We start from the raw sequence: 19,038 nt of genomic DNA, 5'->3' as shown, positions 1-19,038 counted from the left end.
GCACTATTCAAAAGATATCACATTACAAACAGACTGAGAAATGCCATCCAGTTGAGAGTAGAGCCTAACTGCGAGCAAGATTCACACTGACATTGCTTGGAAGCACCAGGGCATCTGTATGTCCCTGCTAGCTCTGGAGGTGGCTTAGGACAGTCCAGGAAGAAGCTACTCTAGTAGATACTTTCTTAACAGGTCCATAATATACACAAGAGGAAGAAGGGGGAGGGGAAGCTCAGGGCCCAGGGTTGGGGGTCTCGCTGGACCAATTCGATTTTCATGCAAACCTTCTCCTGGGTTCGCATGTGGCCTTCAGTGGCCAGGCTGGCAGCTATCCTGCCATAGACAGCCACATTCCTTCATTTAGTGCGGAGATCATGGACATTGGGAGTATCCCCCCCAAACCTGAATAAGGTCCACGATCTCCACCCTGGACCAGGAAGGCGCCCACCTGCAGGCTCTGGCAGGCTCCTGGGAACTGGCAGACTGCTCCTGGGGTGCGGTTGAGGAGTGGCTGCCAGTGGCTTGCTGGCTCATGTTTTGGGGCCACTGGGTCAGGGGCCTCGGTGGACACTGCTGGCTCTGGGCTGGCTGGCTTGGAGCTGACACAGGCACTGTGGCCAGGGTCTACCCCTTTAATGACTCCGGGCCTGGGGGAGAGGAGAGTAAGTTTTCCTGGTTGTGCCCAGAGTGGCCACCAGGGCTCTCTGGGAAGGGCTGGAGGCCCCCATTTTGAATTAAGTGTCTACACAGTACTTAATTTGAAATAGCTATTTTGAATTTTGCATTAATCCTCGTAGAATGATGTTTACCAAATTTGAATTAAGGGCTCCGCTATTTTGAATTAAATTCGAAATAGCGGTTTACATGTATAGATGCTATTAAAGTTAATTCGAAATAACGGCTGTTATTTCAAATTAACTTTGCAGTGTAGACATACCCTGAGCTACTGTCCACAATGGAAGAAGGATATTGATATTGTTCTGAGACGGGCAACACACATTGTAAAGAACTAAAAACTTTGCCTCTAGCAGTAGACTGAATGTGCTCACTCAATTTACGTTAACAAAGAGAAGGTTAAGGGGTAACTTGACAATGCTCTAAAAGCACTTAAACATAGAGCAAATATTAATTATGAGCTCTTCAGTCTAATAAAGAAAGATTAACATGGTTCAATGGCTGGCAAATGCAGGTGGGAAATAAGGCATACATTTTTAATATTGAGAGTAATTAACCTTTGAAACATTTTACCAAGGGTCAAAGTAGATTCTCCATTACCAACAGTATTTATATCAAAATTAGCATTTTTTCCCTAAGAGATAAGCTTTGGGAATAATTTTGGGAAAGTAATTTTGAGAAAGTTCTGTTACTCATGTTACACAGGGGATCAGACTAGATGATCACAATACTATAAAATCTAGTCAGCAACCTCTTATGTGCCAGTTACAGAAAGACAATATATCCATTTTAAAACCTTCCAGCCAATGGGGGTCTATTGAGTATGGAAATAGAAATCTTGTGTGACCCCACGATTTTATTTATTTTCACTGTCACGGTCTTTTTGCCTTTACCTCCTTTTGTTTCTTACACCTGCTGTGGATGCTTGTTTCAAATTATGTCATAAGTAGAGTTGTGGAAAAAAAGTGAACGAATAGCAAATTCAATGAAAAATGCAATTTCAGATGACTAACATTATTCTCAAATTTGACATGAATAGTTCTGTCACCCTTGCTGTTGCCCTTTAGCTGGATGTTAGAGCACTCAAGTGAGTTGTAAAAGACACAAGTTCATATCTACACTCGAACAGATCAAAAATGTACATTTTACATTCACCAAAAGTCTGAAATACTTCAAAATCAACTAACCCTGAATCAATGTCCATCCACATAACCCTCTGAACCTGCAAGTGAACCAGTATGCAAGTAGTTGGATCTGTGCCAGGACATTGGAGAGATAAAGTATGTGAGGTAATATCTTTTATTGTACCACCTATTGTTGATCAAAGAGAGAAGCCTGAGAGTCACAGAGAACTTTGTGTCTCAAAAGCTTGTCTCACTCTCTCCTACAGAAGAGGATCCAATGAAAGATACTACCACACGCACCTTGTCCCTCTATTGGACCAAATAATCAGCTATTTGTGGAGATCTAATTAGAAGCTTTACAAAGGAAACTATAGGCCAGTCAGTTTAACTTCTTTGCCAGGGAAGATAATGGAGCAAGTAATTAAGGAATTCATCTGCAAACAACTGGAGGATAATAAGATGATAGGTAAAAGCCAGTACAAATTCGTAAAGAACAAATAATGTCAAACCAATCTGATAACTCTCTTTCATAGGATATCAAGCCTTGTAGATAAGGGAGAAGCAGTGGATGTGGTATACCTAGACATTAGTAAAACATTTGATATGGTCTCTCATGACCTTCTTATCAATAAACTAGGGAAATGCAACCTAAATGGGGCTACTATAAGGTGGGTGCATAACTGGCTGGATAACCATTCCCAGAAAGTAGTTATTAACGGTTCACAATCATGCTGGAAGGGCATAACAAAGTGGGGTTGTACAGGGGTCTATTTTGGGACTGGTTCTGTTCAATATCTTTATCAACGATTTAGATATTGGCATAGAGAGTACACTTATTAAGTTTGCAGATTATACCAAACTGGAAGGGGTTGCAACTGCTTTGGAGGATAAAGTTGTCTTTCAAAATGATCTGGACAAACTAGAGCAATGGTCTGAGGTAAATAGGATGAAGTTTAATAAGAACAAATGCAAAGTACTCCACTTAGGAAGGAACAATCCATTTCACATATCCACATTGGGAACCAATTGTCTAGGAGTATTGCTAAAAGGGCTTTAGAGATTATAGTGGACCACAAGCTAAATATGTGTCAACTGTGGGACACTATTTCAAAAATACCACGATGATTCTAGGATGCATTAACAGGAATGTTGTGAGTAAGACAAGAAATGTCATTCTTCTACTCTACTCTGAGCTGATTAGGTCTTAATTAGAGTATTGTGTCCTGTTATTGGTTTCACATTTCAAGAAAGATGTGGAGAAATTGGAGAAGTTCCTGAGAAGAGCAACAAAAGTGATTCAAGGTCTTGAAAACATGAGCTATGAGTGAAGATTTAAAGACCTGGTCTTGTTTAGTTTAGAAAGACAAAGACTGAGAGGGGACATAATAACAGTTTTCAAGTATCTAAAAGGGTGTCACAAGGAGGAGGGAGAAAAATTGTTCTTCTTGGCCTCTGAGGATAGAACAAGAAGCAATGGGCTTAAACTGCAGCAAGGGAGGTTTAGGTAGGACATTAGGAAAAAGTTACTAACTGTCAGGGTGGTTAAATAAGTTGCCTTGGGAGGTTGTGGCATCTCCATCTCTGGAGATATTTAAGAGCAGGTTAGATAGACATCTATCAGGGATGGTATAGACAGTACTTGGTCCTGCCACGAGGGCAGGGGACTGGACTTGATGACCTCTTGAGGTCCCTTCCAGTTCTAGCATTCTATGATTCTGTGGTTCATGCTCTGTGCTGTAGATTTCAAACTATGGGGGCATGATTCTCAATTCTCTGCTCCATGCTCCTATTTTCAGATTGTGGGATATGAAGAGAGTTGGTTGAAAGTAATGAATACTTAATTTTCCCCCCCAAATTGTCTCCAGATTGTGTGTGTTATTTACCATCACAAAGAATGGTGGATTTTTAATTCAGTAAACATTTGTGGCTATCATGAGGCTAGTGAAATTGTCAACTATTGTATTTGGGATCACAAATCTGATCCCATTCTACATTTTCCATCTTTCAACAAAGAACATTCACAAGGATTGCAAGATTGTATTGAAAACCATTCTGCCATTTTTGTGGAGGGTCCTTGAAATGCCTGTGAAATTTCAACAAAAGATACACTTGGGTTGAAAACAGGAGTGAAGGGTCATAATATATAAAAAATTTAGTAGTCCCTGAAATAGCTGCCACCATGTTAAAGAAAAGAAGCAACAATTTCATTGATCATTTTTCTTGCATAAAAATGTCAGGAGGTCAAAATCAGGGTTCAAAACTGTGGAGAATTAAAAAAATATATCCAAGAAAATTCAGATTTGGTTATTGAAATTGCATTCAAGTTAATGAATGATGAAACAATGAAGGCAACAGAAGAGATGAGAGGACAGATAACCAGGTGAAGTTTTATCATAATCTATAACTTCACTGGAAATTATTTAGTATTGATCTCAGGGAAAGCCATTGTAGAATTTTGGACCAAAAATTCTGTAATCAAAGTCCTGTTTAAAAGAACTAATTGTAGTGGAGAAAAAATTGCTTCAGAATACATCTAGGTAAATAATATTAGAGGTGACAAAAATTGGCATTTAATTATTATTGCAGTGTTTGTCTTGCTGTTTGTAGTGGTTCATGAGTATGAATGCCAATCTCAGGGCAAACTGTCAAGGAGCAGGGAACAACTCCCAAACTGCCTGTATTTTCTATAATTATATTTCAACAACCCTATAAAAAGTGTGAATTCCAAAAATACTATAACAGTGTTACCATAGGATCCCAGAACAGTCCCTTCAGACACTCCAGTCTATCATGTCACCCAGAAAAGCATGCTTCTGTGATACATGGTCCTGCAAAAAAATCACAACAATATTCAGGTTATACCCCTCTCTGTAGACCAGTCACTTACTCCAGATCCATTGCCCCTAGATTTCTTACCAAAGACAACACTTGTGCAGAAGCTTCAGGGGGTAGCCAAGTTAGTCTGTACAGGATAAACTTAAAAAAACAACAAATAATCTGGTAGCATTTTATAGAGTACCAAAATATATAGACTACGTCTACAGTGGCATGATTTTCCGAAAATGCTTTTAACGGAAAAGTTTTCTGTTAAAAGCATTTTTGGAAAAGCACGTCTAGATTGGCAGGATGCTTTTCCGCAAAAGCACTTTTTGCAGAAAAGCATCCGTGGCCAATCTAGACGCGGTTTTCCGCAAAAAAGCCCCGATCGCCATTTTTGCGATCGGGGCTTTTTTGCGGAAAACACTACTGTGCTGTCTAGACTGGCCCTTTTGTGCAAAAGTCTTTCGGAAAAAGACTTTTGCCCGAACGGGAGCAGCATAGTATTTCTGGAAAAGCACTGACGATCTTACATGAGATTGTCAGTGCTTTTCCAGAAATTCAAGCTGCCAGTGTAGACAGCTGGCAAGTTTTTCCGCAAAAGCAGATGATTTTGCGGAAAAACTTGCCAGTCTAGACAGCCTACAGGCTTCTTGCACAAGAAGCCTTTTGACCTAGTTTTTTTGCACAAAAGCTTCTTGCACAAGAGCATAGCCACACCTCAAAGCACATCACAAATGCCATGTGCTTTTTCGCAAGAGAGTGTCCACACTGCATGGACGCTCTTGTGTAAGAAAACTCTGATAGTCATTCACAAAATGGACATCAGAGCACCTATGCTTTTTCCAATAGGGGTTTCTTGTGCAAGAAACCCCTCTGGAGCATCCACACTTGCCTTCTTGCACAATAGCTGTAGCGCAAAAGGGAGTCATGCCTCAGAAAAGGAGGCTTACTTCTGGTGGAAAAAGCCCTCTGTTCTGTTGTTTAACTGCCCATTTAATTGTGCAAGAGCTCATTTGAGGTACTGCAGGGTTTTGCGCAAAACCAGCTGGTGCAAAAACCTTGTAGTGTAGACGTACATGTAGATGGTATCATGAGCTTTCGTGGGCACAGCCCACTTCTTCGGATAGTTTGCTTTTGTACAAAATCTTGCCAGTCTAGATGCACCCTTAGTGTAAACATGCCCTTGAGACTATGGGAAACTGTGTGTTTCCCATAGAAAATAAGGTGGAAGGAAAAAGAAACCTAACAAACATTGTCTCTACACACAATCAACTACTGCCAACCTTCAGCCTTCTATTCCTTCATATTTAAACATGTAAATCAGACACTATATTGTATTACTGGGAGTAATTCAATCCTTTCTGAAATGAATTTTCCATCATTTTGTTTGGATTCCAAAATCTATTATTTTTAGAAAATGTTCGAAAATTTGTATTTAATCGCAAATGTCTCTCAAATAATGCTATAATAAATATTATAAATATATCACCACAAAAGAATGTTATCTGTGACTGTTGGTCATGAAAAAATACCTTTTAATATTGCCTAATCTGTTTATCACATTGACAACTCAAAAGCAGAAGAAAATGGGTATGGATTAAAATTAGACTGACAATTAAGTCAGCGAGTTTATTTTGCTATTATTTATATGGAGGGACGGGGATCAGGAGTGACTTCACTTTTACACCAATGTGAAACTGATATGACAGGAATATTAAGTCCATTGAGTGATATTTTTATTGCCTCTTTACATGCACTGTCTGAACAATGGCATTTGGAGAGGAAGATAGAATAAAACAAGAAAGAACCTTAAATCAGAATATTTCTCTAGTATTTCTCTGGAACGGTCATGATAAAATTCACTGCCAACCCTGGGGTCATTGAATATGTCCAAAGACCTAAAACTGTAATAGGCCTTCTTGAACATCTGATTTATTGATCTAATCATGAACTGGTACATTTTTTCCAGCACTAAAATGTTTTGTTTTATCTTGTTGCAGTGCAAATTATCTGTCGTTGGTTCATCCTACTTTTATTTAACCTGGAGCAAAACGCTGAGAAGATGAAGAATGACCTTTTGGGACTATTAGTTTTGCCAATACTCTTGTTTGGGGCCATTGCATATGTTGTGTACCATAGCTCAAGAAGTTATTACCACTCAGAACTATTAAACTATCATGTTCAACAGAGGCCCAGGTGAGTTTGAAACACATCACATCATTTCCTAAGCCCTAGAGTGATCTATAGATATGGTCAGAGAAAAAGAAAGGATGTATCCCTTTGATCCATATACATTTTTTAAAAAATTCCTGGAGTTGTCACCATAGTACGTGCCACTAAAAGCCATCTGCAAAAAAATTATAGATTGGGGAAATTAATCAATATTTTTCACTCACTCATGACTTTTCATATAAATAATTATAGACTGATAATTCTGTTTCTACAATACCCTGTCTAGAAAGATTGTGTCTTATTTTTGTCTGTAGCTAGGTCTAGACTATAGTCCTTTGTCGGAAAAAGCAACGCAAATTGCGCTCTGTAATTTGTGTAACTTTTTCCGAGCAATTTTCCAGAAGAGGCTTTTCTGCCATTTGGCCTCGTCTAGATGGGGCCAAGTGGTGGAAAAGCCTCCTCTTTCGGAGGAGCCCTTATTCCTCATAGAACGAGATATACAGGACTCCCCAAAAGAGCGTGTTTGCTCTTCTGCAAAAAAAGTGGAAGAGCAAACGCATTCTCTGGATGCAACGGAGTTTTTACAGGATACTGGAGGTATTCCAGAAAAACACGCCAGTCTATACATATCCTTTATTTCTTTCTTAGTGATATTTTCTAATTATTGATTAAATCTGTGTCACTGGAATTGAAAAGAACTGTGAGATATTAAAATATATCTTTTAGGGCCTAATGTTACAGCATTAAGGAACTGCTTTAATTGGTTTCATCTTTAGTGACTGAGCAGCACTAAATTTTAGTTTTGATACAAGAGTTTTTGTGGGTTTGAGTTATATATTAAATTCCAAGGATTACTCTTCTCACTGAATTAATAACAAGACATAGTATGGAAGACAAAAAATGGCATTTTTAAGATTTAGACTCAGGTTATTTTATCCTTTTCCAATGTGAATTGACAAAGGGTCTTTCTTTTAAGTGTATATTTTGATGTACAGAATGATGAACTTCATTTTACTTGCTTACATAATTTTTCTGCTGTTACAGACCATTGAAAATAGAAGCATAGTATTTCTGCTGCATGCTAACCAGCAATGTAAGATTAGTGAAGTACGAACACCTATCAAATATTGCACTTATATGGGTGCTAATATACGTAAACAGTACGCGATCATATGATAGATTGATTTATTCAGTGAAATGTTTATAGCATATGGAGTCTTGCATCTTGCATCTGATCAAAGTTGGTAATGAATAAGAAATATCACCTCTCAATAAGAAAGGGACCATGCTATAGTGGACAAGACAGTCAGATGGAAGCCAAAAGACTTGCATTCTGTTCCCTGCTCAGTCGCTGGCCTACTGTTTGACTTGTGGAAAATCAATTAATTGCTCTGTGTCTCCGATTCTTTTCCTTCCTTATCAGTCTGATCTATTTAAATTTACCATAAAACAAATAAATAATAATATTTGATGGTTTGATGGTGTGTTTAAATGAAGATAGCATATGGGCTTAGTCCCACAGTGGTCTGTATCATACAAAAAGCAACTTAAATGAGCACCTTTATTGGGTATCTTCACAGTCAGGCTCAGGATTAGCATTTATTATCTTTCCCATAATATTTGTATGTTCACTGAAATTAGTTCTTCCCATGTCCAATCTCAGCTTTTTTTAACACTATTCTCACACAGATTTCTGCTTTGGTTCATCATCTTTTTGTAAGACTGTTTCCCCCTTTCCTTCCTTTTGCTACCTGGAAGCACTGACAATACCAGTTCAAATCACCTTCATAAAAATATAGGAGCAATGCATGCACTTGATTTTTATATTCAATGTATAGTATAAATAACTTCGGTGGGAAATCAATACATAAATGGGGAGTGTTCTAGGACCCTTTTTGAGGATTTTAAAAGTTGTTCTTATTTATTTAAACCATATTACAGCCTGTAAGCTTAGTGTACCCATACAGCTTGCCATGTTCAGTTATATATATATTGAGCCTATATTTTAAAATCTGTTACTAAAAAAGTGCTTGCATCAAGGTATCCACTTTGCTTCCAAAACTTAATATATTGGTTGATGTTCCTGATACTGTATATATATAACGGTGTAAGGGCCTTTCCCCAGCTGAACTAAGTATATTGCCACTTTTTTCTCCTTTGTTGCCAGACACCTAATAGCCTGCCAACAGGTGGTACTGTTGTCACTGCTGCCTAACACTCATGTTTTTTAACTCATGGATGTAGGTTTGAAATGAGAATTTTCCTTCTCCTAGATGGGCTATCTTTGTGCACTGAAGACTCCAACTGCTCTAACCTGTCTGGGTATTTTAAAAATCTGCATGATGCTCACCTTTCAGAGACCTTTTTATTAAAGCCAATTCCACTATATGAAGGCAAGTGAGAGGGAGTTTGACAGTCAGCGGCTATCAAAGCAGCATTTTGTAGGTGATGGGCGCTCAAATTGTGTCAGCTGCAATACAGCTCTTATAGTTGTGGTAATTCAGGAAGCAGGAATTTGTTGATTCAGATGCATACTATGGAGAAATTAAGAGGAATTGAAGATAGTATGGCAGGAGAGAATAGTAAGAAAGATGCCTAACAAGGAGCTTAATGGAGTTCATCAAAGAAGATGGTAAACAGATGCACTGCCTCACTCAGAGACAGTGCTAAACAATACTTAGTATTACCTTGAGTGCAGGGGACTGGACTAGATTAGCTTTTGAGGTCCCTTCTGGTCCTATGTTTCTGTGGTGGATGTTTACATGAAGACCTAAGATGCTGGGATAAGAAAAAGAAGAAGAAAGTATTAAACTCTGTAACTCTCAAGCTTTATTATGGTTATTATGAATTAATGATGGATGTTTTCATATTTTAGACTTTTTCCCATAAAGGAATTTGTACAGAGCAATAATAATTTCCAGAGGACAATGATAGATTTTCTCACAGACTAAATGGAGTAAAAATGCCATTCAGTTAAGAATACAAATGAATCATTCACTTCTTAATAATTAATCAATACATATATTGTCTTAAATATTTAACATTTCACAAGCAAATTTTAGCAAATTAATTAACTCCATGGCTAATATATTTTTCTGCTTTTTTTTTTAATTCTAACTGTCAGAGTTATTTCAAACATTTTGGGCCACGTCATATGCAGTGTAACTCCATTTGAAATAATGGAGGTTATCTGAGGTTTTCAGAGGGTCTGGTTTCTGGAAGAATTTAATATTTACAAAAAGGATGCATTTGACTCATTCTCTGAATTCCTACTCTAGCATTTATCAGGAAAACAAATAAGAAAAAAATATTTCTTATAGGTGACATGCACTCTGACTTTTATATCTTCAGGTATACTAATGTCAATACAGATATATAAACTGAGCACCTTGAAATGAAAGCACTGCAGTATAGTGAGAATACCTTTGCAGTAGCTGTTTTTCACTACTTTGTATGATGCACATCTGTGACTTCATGAAATTGCCTCTAGTTGTCATGTAGGAAGTTCTGGCTCAAAGCTGGTCTTTCGCGTTTGTTCCATTTTGAGCATCTCATCTAATTTTTCACCCTGTTGTCCAGAAAATACATGGCATTGCTTTAGTAACTCAGCTTCAACTGACTTACACTTTTCAGGCTAACGCACCATAGTTAGGAGAAAATTGTACTTGTATAGTGTTTTTCTTTAAATCAATTTTATGTCACTAATATTTAAAATTATTTTACTGCTATTTTACAAATGAGGAAGATAAATGTAATATATTACACACTCACACATATTAAATCATTTCATGTGTTTATATTTCCAGCATAATTTTTTAGAATTAAAGTCTTGTTCATACCTAGTACATTGACTTTCTGTCCTACCTCTTAGACTTTTTTTTGTGTGGCAGATGCTGATTTCCATCAGTCTAGACTATTACTGTGAATAAAATTGTACTTCAGAGAGCTACAGGAAGTATCTGCTCCATTTCAGTTTGCATTGGCTTACTTGGGCTACTGGGAATTGTGGAAGGTGATTGTTGAATTCTGCTCTTTATTGGTTTACATTGCTGAATATCACAGAGAGATTCAAGTATATCCTCTGAGCTGAAGTAACATATTTCTCACACTACTTTACATTTTCCTGAACTGCTAAGGGTCACTGAAAGTAATTGCCATATTTATCTCCCTATGAATGGAGAAGCGTGGCCAGACTGCAATTACAAACTTTTGTTATTTGAGCAGAATTTTTTTATCGGTAGTTATATATATCCATAGACAAACTCTTGCCTGAAATTCAGGATACAAAGTCTTAGCCAAGAAGAAATTAAGTCTGTGCCTAATACAGTTTTGGTAAAACCCTCACAAATGTAATTGTAATTAAATAGAATTGCTCTGTTCTTATACTAGTTGAGCCAAGAACTTATTATGATTCAATGATTTTTTACTTTATCTATGCTTTGTACTTGGTTTCTTTAACAGAAAAATTAGTGTCTTAACTGGTAGACTGGCTAGTTTACAAAGCTTGTGTCAGTCAGAATATATCATAGGATTAGTTTGACCCAATACATTATGATTTTTAGACTCAAACATTTTAATGTAATTAAAGCTAATCATTATTCTGGAATGTAAAATGTATTAAGCCACCTGTATGTGTCTATCATTACAGTGTAGATTTAAAACAGGGACTTGTAGACTGTAGGGGTGACGTGTTTAATTTTCAGTAGTGCGCCAGTAAGTCATCATGGGACACACCACTCGCTATTGGTCTGCTGCCAGCTTCTGGTCATTCTAGGGATTAGCTCCTGAGATAGACTCTCCCTTCCACTTTTGCTCTGTCTCTCCAACTGGTCTGCAGCTCTGCTTTCGCTCCAGAATGTGAATCTCCTTCATGACTTAGCCAGTTATCTAGGTCACTCAGCATTCCCTCTTCCAGTGTATAGTCCATCAGCAGTCCCAGTCAATTGTCCTATTCACTGCCCCCATTCTATGCCACATCCTCAGTAGTTGTTAGAGGAATCTGGGCTCACCTTCTTCTGCAGGTTCCAGTCTGGATACACTCAGGTCAGCACTTCTGGTATGTATTTCTATAACTAAATCTTTCCTTCTTCCATCTTAAAATCATCATTTGCTGTGTTGCATTTAAATCCAAGGTCCAGTCTTGCCAATAATTTTTTATAAATCTAACTAACTCATTCACATAAGTAGTGCCATTTAAGCCAGTTGGACTATTAATGGGCATAAGAACATGCAAGATTGGTTCTAAGCTTTTCACAGCAGTGCTGTGTCTTTCTCTTCAGCGAAACATGTAGCATGCTTTTGGTGGCTATGAAATAGAAGTAGTAATAAATAGAAATCAATTCCTCAAAAACAACTTCATGAAGGGTACAAATTAAGCTAAAAATAATCAAAGCACAAGTTTTAGCTAATAATATTTAAGTTGATTACTTATGCACATTTAAGCATCCATCTGTGTGTTTGTGAATTTCTCTGCTTTTGGATCTTTTTTTTTAATGTCATTTTTTTCTTCAGGCAAGTGTCATATCAGCAAGTCCTTCCGCATTTTATTCTACCTTATTCAACCTCAAAATAGGATTCACATGCTCAAGAATGAAAAGCTGCTGGTTGACATAATTACATAATATATATTACATAACATTAAAATTATGTTATTAAAGTTGCAGTTAAGAGCTCAAACGTTATGAAATGCCAGAATTCAGTTGGCCTAGACGTTCTTATTTTGGTCCTCTTGTGCATAATTATTACATTTTTATTTACATAATCACAAACAATTTTGGGAGAATGGTCAGTGCAGATAGAATGTTTGGGGAATAAAGATGTGAATCCCTATACAGTTTCTACTAAACACAGAATCATAGAAAAAGTAGAGGTGGGTCAAGTAAGACTAAGTCAACATAGCTAATTCCTAACAGGTGTTTGTGCACCCTGTTCATAAAAATACTCCATAGACTGGGATTCTACAACTCCCCTTGACAACCTATTTCAATGCAAAAATATCCCGATAGTTATAAAGGTTTTCTTAATAACTAATCTCAATCTCCCAGGCTTCAGATTAAACCCAATACTTCTTGTCCTACCTTTAGTGGACATAGATGGACCCCAGACTAACACGGCTACATTTCTATCACTATTGGACATAGATGATAATTCATCATCATTCTTTTTTTAATAGCCCTTAATTTCTTTGATTGATGATATTTGGTTCCCATTCGTTTCCTTATTTTAAGACTAAGTAGACTCATTTTTTAAAATCTTAATCATAGGTCAAGTTTTGTAAAATCGTTATCAATATTATTACTAAACATAGAATCATAGAGTTAGAAGAGACCTCAGGAGGTCATTGAATCCAACCTCCTGCTAAAAGCAGGACCAGCCCAAACTAAATCTTCCCAGCCAGGGCTTTGTCAAGCTACAACTTAAGAACCTCTAGGGATGGAGATTCTACCACCTACCTAGGTAACCCATTCCAGTAATTCACCACCCTCCTAGTGAAATAGATTTTCCTAATATCCAACCCTCTCTTCCTCAGCTGCAACTTGAGACCATAATTGCTTGTTCTGTCACCTGTCATCACTGAGAACAGCCTCTTTCCATCCTCTTTGGAACCATCTGTGAGGTACTGGATGGACCTCCCACGTGCAGCACCCTCGGGACCTAACAGGTCCTGGATGAGGGATTTTGCCAGACCGGGGATGGTCATTTCTGGATCCCTCCCACTGGGCTGTCCTCCTGCCACACGCTAGGCAGCACTTTCATCAGTTCTCTGTGAGCAGCCCACTGCGCTGCCAGCCCCACAGGGATCTGTGCCACTGGCCTCCACCGGGACTCTCAGGTACTGCAACATTCATGCCAGACCATGGATGTTGCCAGTCTTGAGAATCCCAATTAAGAGAATTTCAACCTGTAGTTAAAAGCTGTTATCAAACCTCTCCTCACTCTGCTCTTCTGGGGTATGTCTACACTACCCCCCTAGTTCGAACTAGGGGGGTAATGTATGCATACCGAACTTGCTAATGAAGCCCGGGATTTGAATTTCCCGTGTTTCATTAGCATAAAGCCGGCGCCGCCATTTTTAAAAGCCGGCTAGTGTGAACCCCGTGCCGCGCGGCTACACGCGGCACGGACTAGATAGTTCGGATTAGGAAGCCACGAGGTTCGCACTAGCCGGCTTTTAAAAATGGCGGCGCCAGCTTTATGCTAATGAAGCCCGGGAAATTCAAATCCCGGGCTTCATTAGCAAGTTCGGTATGCATACATTACCCCCCTAGTTCGAACTAGGGGGGTAGTGTAGACATACCCCTGTAGACTAAATATGGCCAAAATCTCTCAGCATCTTCTCATAAGTCATATGTTCCAGCCCTCTAATAATTTTTGTTGCCCTCTGTTGGACTCTCTCCTATGCGTCCACATTCTTTCCATAATGGGGCCCCAGAAATGGACATAATACTTCAGATAGATCTTCATCAGTGCTGAATAAAGGGGAGTAATTACTTCCCTAGATCTGCTAGCAGTGCACCCCAATATGCCATTAGCTTTCGTGGCTACAAGGGCATATTCAGCTTCTCAACCTCTGTAATGCTCAGGTCCTTTTTCTCCAGAACTGCGGCTTAATCAGTAGGTCACAAGCCTGTATCAGTGCTTTGGATTCTTCCTTCCCAAGCGCAGAACTCAGCATTTGTCCTTGTTGAAGATTAGCAGATTTCTTTTGGCACAATCTTCCAATTTGCCCAGGTCACTCTGGGTCCTATCCCTATCCTCCAGCATATCTACCTCTTCTAAGCTAAGTGTCATTCACAAACTTGCTAACAATGCAACCCATCACCTCATCCAGTTCATTAATAAAGATGTTGAACAAAACTGGCCCCAGAATTGACCCTTGGGACACTCTACTTGATACCAACCATCAAACAGAAATTGGGCATTAATCACTACCTGCTCAGTTTGGTGATCTAGACATCTTTCTATCCACTTTACAGTCCGTTCATCCAATCTATACTTCTTTAACTTGGTGGCAAGAATACTATGGGAGATTGTATCAAAAGCTTTGTTAAAGTCAAAGTATATCATGTATATCATCTTCTACATATCCAAAGAGCCACTTACCTTGGCCATAGAAGGCAATCAGGTTAGTCAGGCATGCCTCATCCTTCATGAATCATGTTGACTATTCCTGATCTCTTTCCTCTCTTCCAAGTGCTTCAAAATGGATTCTTTGTGGATTCTCCCCCCTTCCCCTGCCATGATTTTTCCCGGGACTGAGGTGAGAGTGACCAGTTTGTTGTTCCCAAGATTCTCGGTCTTCTCTTTTTTTAAGCATGGACACTTCATTGGCCTTTTCCCAATGAGACCTCCCCTGATCCCCATGAGTTTTCAAAGATAATGGCCAATGGCTTTGCAATAACATCAGCCAATTCCCTCAACACCCTCGGATGCATTAGATCTGTTACCACTGAATTATGTATTCCTAGCTTTTCTAAAGAGTCCTTAATCTGTTCGTCCTCCATTAAATGCTGCCTACCTCCTCCCTATATTGTGCTGCCCAGTGCAGCCTTCTGGAAGCATAACAAAAAGAAGTGTACTTCAGCTTTTTCCACATCACCTATCATTAGGCTACCTCGCTACATTCATGAAGGGTCCCACTCCTTCCCTGATCACCTATCCTCCAGAATCAATATGACTACCTCTTTCTTAAAGTGTGGTCCCCAAAACTGGACATAAAACTCTAGCTAAGGCCTCACCAGTACCAAATAGAAAGGGACAATTTCCCTACACCACAACCAAGTCTTAGGCACAACACTGTTCTTTGTGTACCCAAGAAAGAAAATAGTCTTTTTTGCAACTGAAGCATTTTGTCCTCCAAAGCTCTTGAAACTCTTCACAGTTTGGCATTATTCACAAATTGTATAAGCATATTATGCCATTACCCAAGTAATTAATAAAATATTTACTTGTATTGGACACAAGACAGACCCTTTCGGCAACCCACTACATATATTTTCTCAGTTGAACAAATGAACCATTGATATCTGCGAGTAAAATTTTTCAGTCAGCTCTTCACCCATCTTATAGTAAAGTTACATTTCCCATGTCTGCCTTTGAGAATGCCATGTGAGACTGTGTCAAAATCCTTACTAGCACCAAGATATATCATGTTTACTGCTCCCCCCTTCTATCCACTTGTCCACTTACCCTGTCAAAGAATGAATTTAGGTGTGTTTGTTATGACTTGTTCTTGACAAATTCATGTTGAATATTACTTGTTACCTTATTATCCTCTAAATCAGTGTTTCTCAAAGTGGTCTGCGGATCCCCTCTGAGAAACTTGCTAACTGGCTGCTCCAGTTTATTTATTTATTTTCCAGTTTATTTATTTATTTCTGCAGCCACAGAGCCTCGCAGCTCCCATTGGCTCCAGTTTGCTGTTTGCAAATCAGGGGATCCATGGGAAACACCATGGGCCAGGCCACTGCTTCTAATATTGTTCTTGAAATCAACCGTACTTACCTTGCTGAAATTTTCTAGAAATGTTCAACCTGAGGTAGACACCCAGCATGGAAAAATACAACCCAAAAAGCATGGAAAAGTTTTAAGATCTTCAGAACTGGTATCATTTTTGCTATGTAAATCAGAAGGAATAGATTTATGTATTTCTGTACATTTTATGTTTATTTTTCTATCACGCCACAGAGCCCTAACATCTTCTTACTGTGGTTCATACCACTTCATTTTATTTATAAAATAGGAATATTGCATCAGTTATATTTTCTCATATGTATCCCTGTAAAGATCATCATTCACAAATGACTTTGCTCCAACATACCATTACACTGTTTTAAAGGAATCGAGTATATGTCAGTATCAATGAATAAAATACATAAAGAAGAAACTGATGATTTTCTTGTTCATAAAAATTTTATGCTACATATAAAACTTCATTGCTTCTAATATTTAGCGGCAACATGAAATTGAACCCAGTCCAGACATTTATGTTATGATTTAGCCATAGAAAGGCACGGTGTAAAGAATATAAAAAGAGTTCATATGAATATAGGAATTTCTTTGTAATCACCATTTATAATTCACAGGACAAAAATGAACAAACTGAATTCACTTTCTAAATAAATCTGTGAACTTGACTTAATGTTCAGTTAAGTGCTGGTCCTCTAAAAGTTACTAATTGGTGTAATTATGCTCATATCTGACTACCAAATATTCTTCATTGAGAAGAAATGTCATGCAGGGGTGAATGAAATCAATATCCCTATTACTTTTCAAAAGTGTTTACAACATTTATAGAATACCAGAGCAACTATTCCATATGGATCTGTCATCTAGAATTGCTATTGCTTTGAACATAGAGTTGTGAATGACATAGAAAATTGGGATGCAAATACATTGAAATTAAATGGGGAATACGTGCAGATGGCTACTATGTGGGGAGCAAGGAAGGGGAAATCTCACTTGAATTGGGGGAAGAGAGAAAGGAGTCTATGCTGCAGCTCAAAGATATTTTTTTGAGGTGAAAATAAATTAAAAACATTGTAAAAGATGAAAAATATAAATAAAAACAAATTTAATCAGTTACAGGTTAAATATGATTAATATTTAGCAAGCATAGACAGAATATGTATAGAAAAGTCTAGGAGTAGATGTAAATGCAAAATTAGTATAAGACAGTGGCTAAAATATTAATAAAGATGAATAAAGCCAGAAAAAACTTAAATGCAAATTTAACACATTGGGAAAACTAAAGAGTCAGCATATCCTGTAAGGGAAAGTTGTCTAGGATTAATTATAGACATGCACTCCAATTGAAGTCAGTATGACTATTCACATTGTTAAATTAAAGCAGTATTTGAAGGGCTGAGGCCATATAAAATAAAATACAAAACTGTGGCAGCTGGGAATGGAGTTAAGTACATAAAAAAGTGGGACTTTAGAATAAAGAAATGTACTGAAAGGAACTAAATCTTGTCCTCTATTTATTTCTCTTTTCCCATTGGGCCTGCAGAAACGTAAGTATTATTTTCAGTGGGAGATGGATCAGGCCACATGTGAATAACTGCACAGTCTGAATAGTCCCATATGGAACAAGTTTATTCATTGATCAGAAATATATATTGTATTCCCCCATGTTGGATTTTCAAAAGGCCAAATCTATTTTAGCTTAAACAGAGACAAAAATATAATATAAACCAGTGTAACATGCAATGTATTATGCAAATTGCTGTATTCGTTTAGTTTTGGCAGCTTGCATAATGATAACCCTGGTGACTGCTGAATCTGCTAGTCTGGTCCAATCCTGTCATTATTACTGTTAATCCTTTCCTCTTTATTGGGCTCCCCTACAGGCCCCTGGGGCACCTTAATCAAAAGTCTCCAAAAAACAAAAACAAAAAGAGTGAGCGAGCATCCCCATATGGCTCTGTGGTGCTGCATAGAGAATGGTTGATTGGTTACAACACTGCATGCATAGAATTAAATTAATGGATTCAGAGTTTGCAGGGACTACAGTTTCATATGCAGAAGAAAGGGCATATCATACCAACGTTTGAGCTGAAATTGAGAAATATGTAACTAATACCGGTTAATTAGAAAAAAAGAAACAATTTATTATCATAACAAAACTACAGTTGCAAGTGTAGTAAAATGGCTAGATGGAAAGAGCCACCAATTGATATACTCAGGGAAACCCCCGGGCTAAAACTTAGTTACAAAGGAAAAAACACAATTAACAGCTCAGATATTACTTCCAAATTTCAAAACAAGAAAACAACAAATCACGACAGACTAGCTAAATTTTTCCCTACTTACACATTTTAAGAAGTCTGTCCTTGGAGAGAGAAGTGTCTCCCATCTCCCACAGTCTTGGAAGAAACTGCTCTCCTCTCAAACACAGAAGACATTAACTAGAAGAGAGATAAACCCCTCTCTTCCAGTTTGAAATTCCTGCCTGCATTGCTATTGGCTGAGCACATGATACCTGGCTAGATACAGGAGGCATTAGTTAACCCCTTAGTCACAAAATGCTGGTCAGCACTCCTGATTATGACATGTGTCTAGTCTATTTCATTGAAATGTTGGATAGGGTATAATTAAGAAAATAACAAACATATGAGAAATGATGACGCAGCTCTAAAAAAATAGTGATTTATGTTGAATGGAATAGTGGACTTATCGTGTGCTGCAGCATAGAACCATTCTCAGCTATACAACCCAGTTGTGCAGATCTTTATCCTGATTTTAG

At 38.0% G+C, this 19,038-nt stretch overlaps 1 long non-coding RNA gene across 1 annotated transcript; it reads right to left on the bottom strand.

Annotated features, from left to right (window-relative positions):
• Positions 1 to 9,481: 9,481 nt before the first annotated feature.
• LOC142829468 (uncharacterized) lies at positions 9,482 to 18,682 on the bottom strand. Its single transcript, XR_012903887.1, has 3 exons — positions 18,606 to 18,682; positions 10,215 to 10,359; positions 9,482 to 9,569 (listed from the first exon to the last, which is right to left on the bottom strand). It is a non-coding gene; the product is annotated as an uncharacterized LOC142829468 (long non-coding RNA).
• Positions 18,683 to 19,038: the final 356 nt, after the last annotated feature.

Source organism: Pelodiscus sinensis, chromosome 5, assembly GCF_049634645.1.
Source record: "Pelodiscus sinensis isolate JC-2024 chromosome 5, ASM4963464v1, whole genome shotgun sequence".
Taxonomy (NCBI): Eukaryota; Metazoa; Chordata; order Testudines; family Trionychidae; genus Pelodiscus; species Pelodiscus sinensis.
The sequence above is the reverse complement of the archived record's forward strand: the minus strand, read 5'-3'. Positions and strand labels throughout refer to the sequence as shown.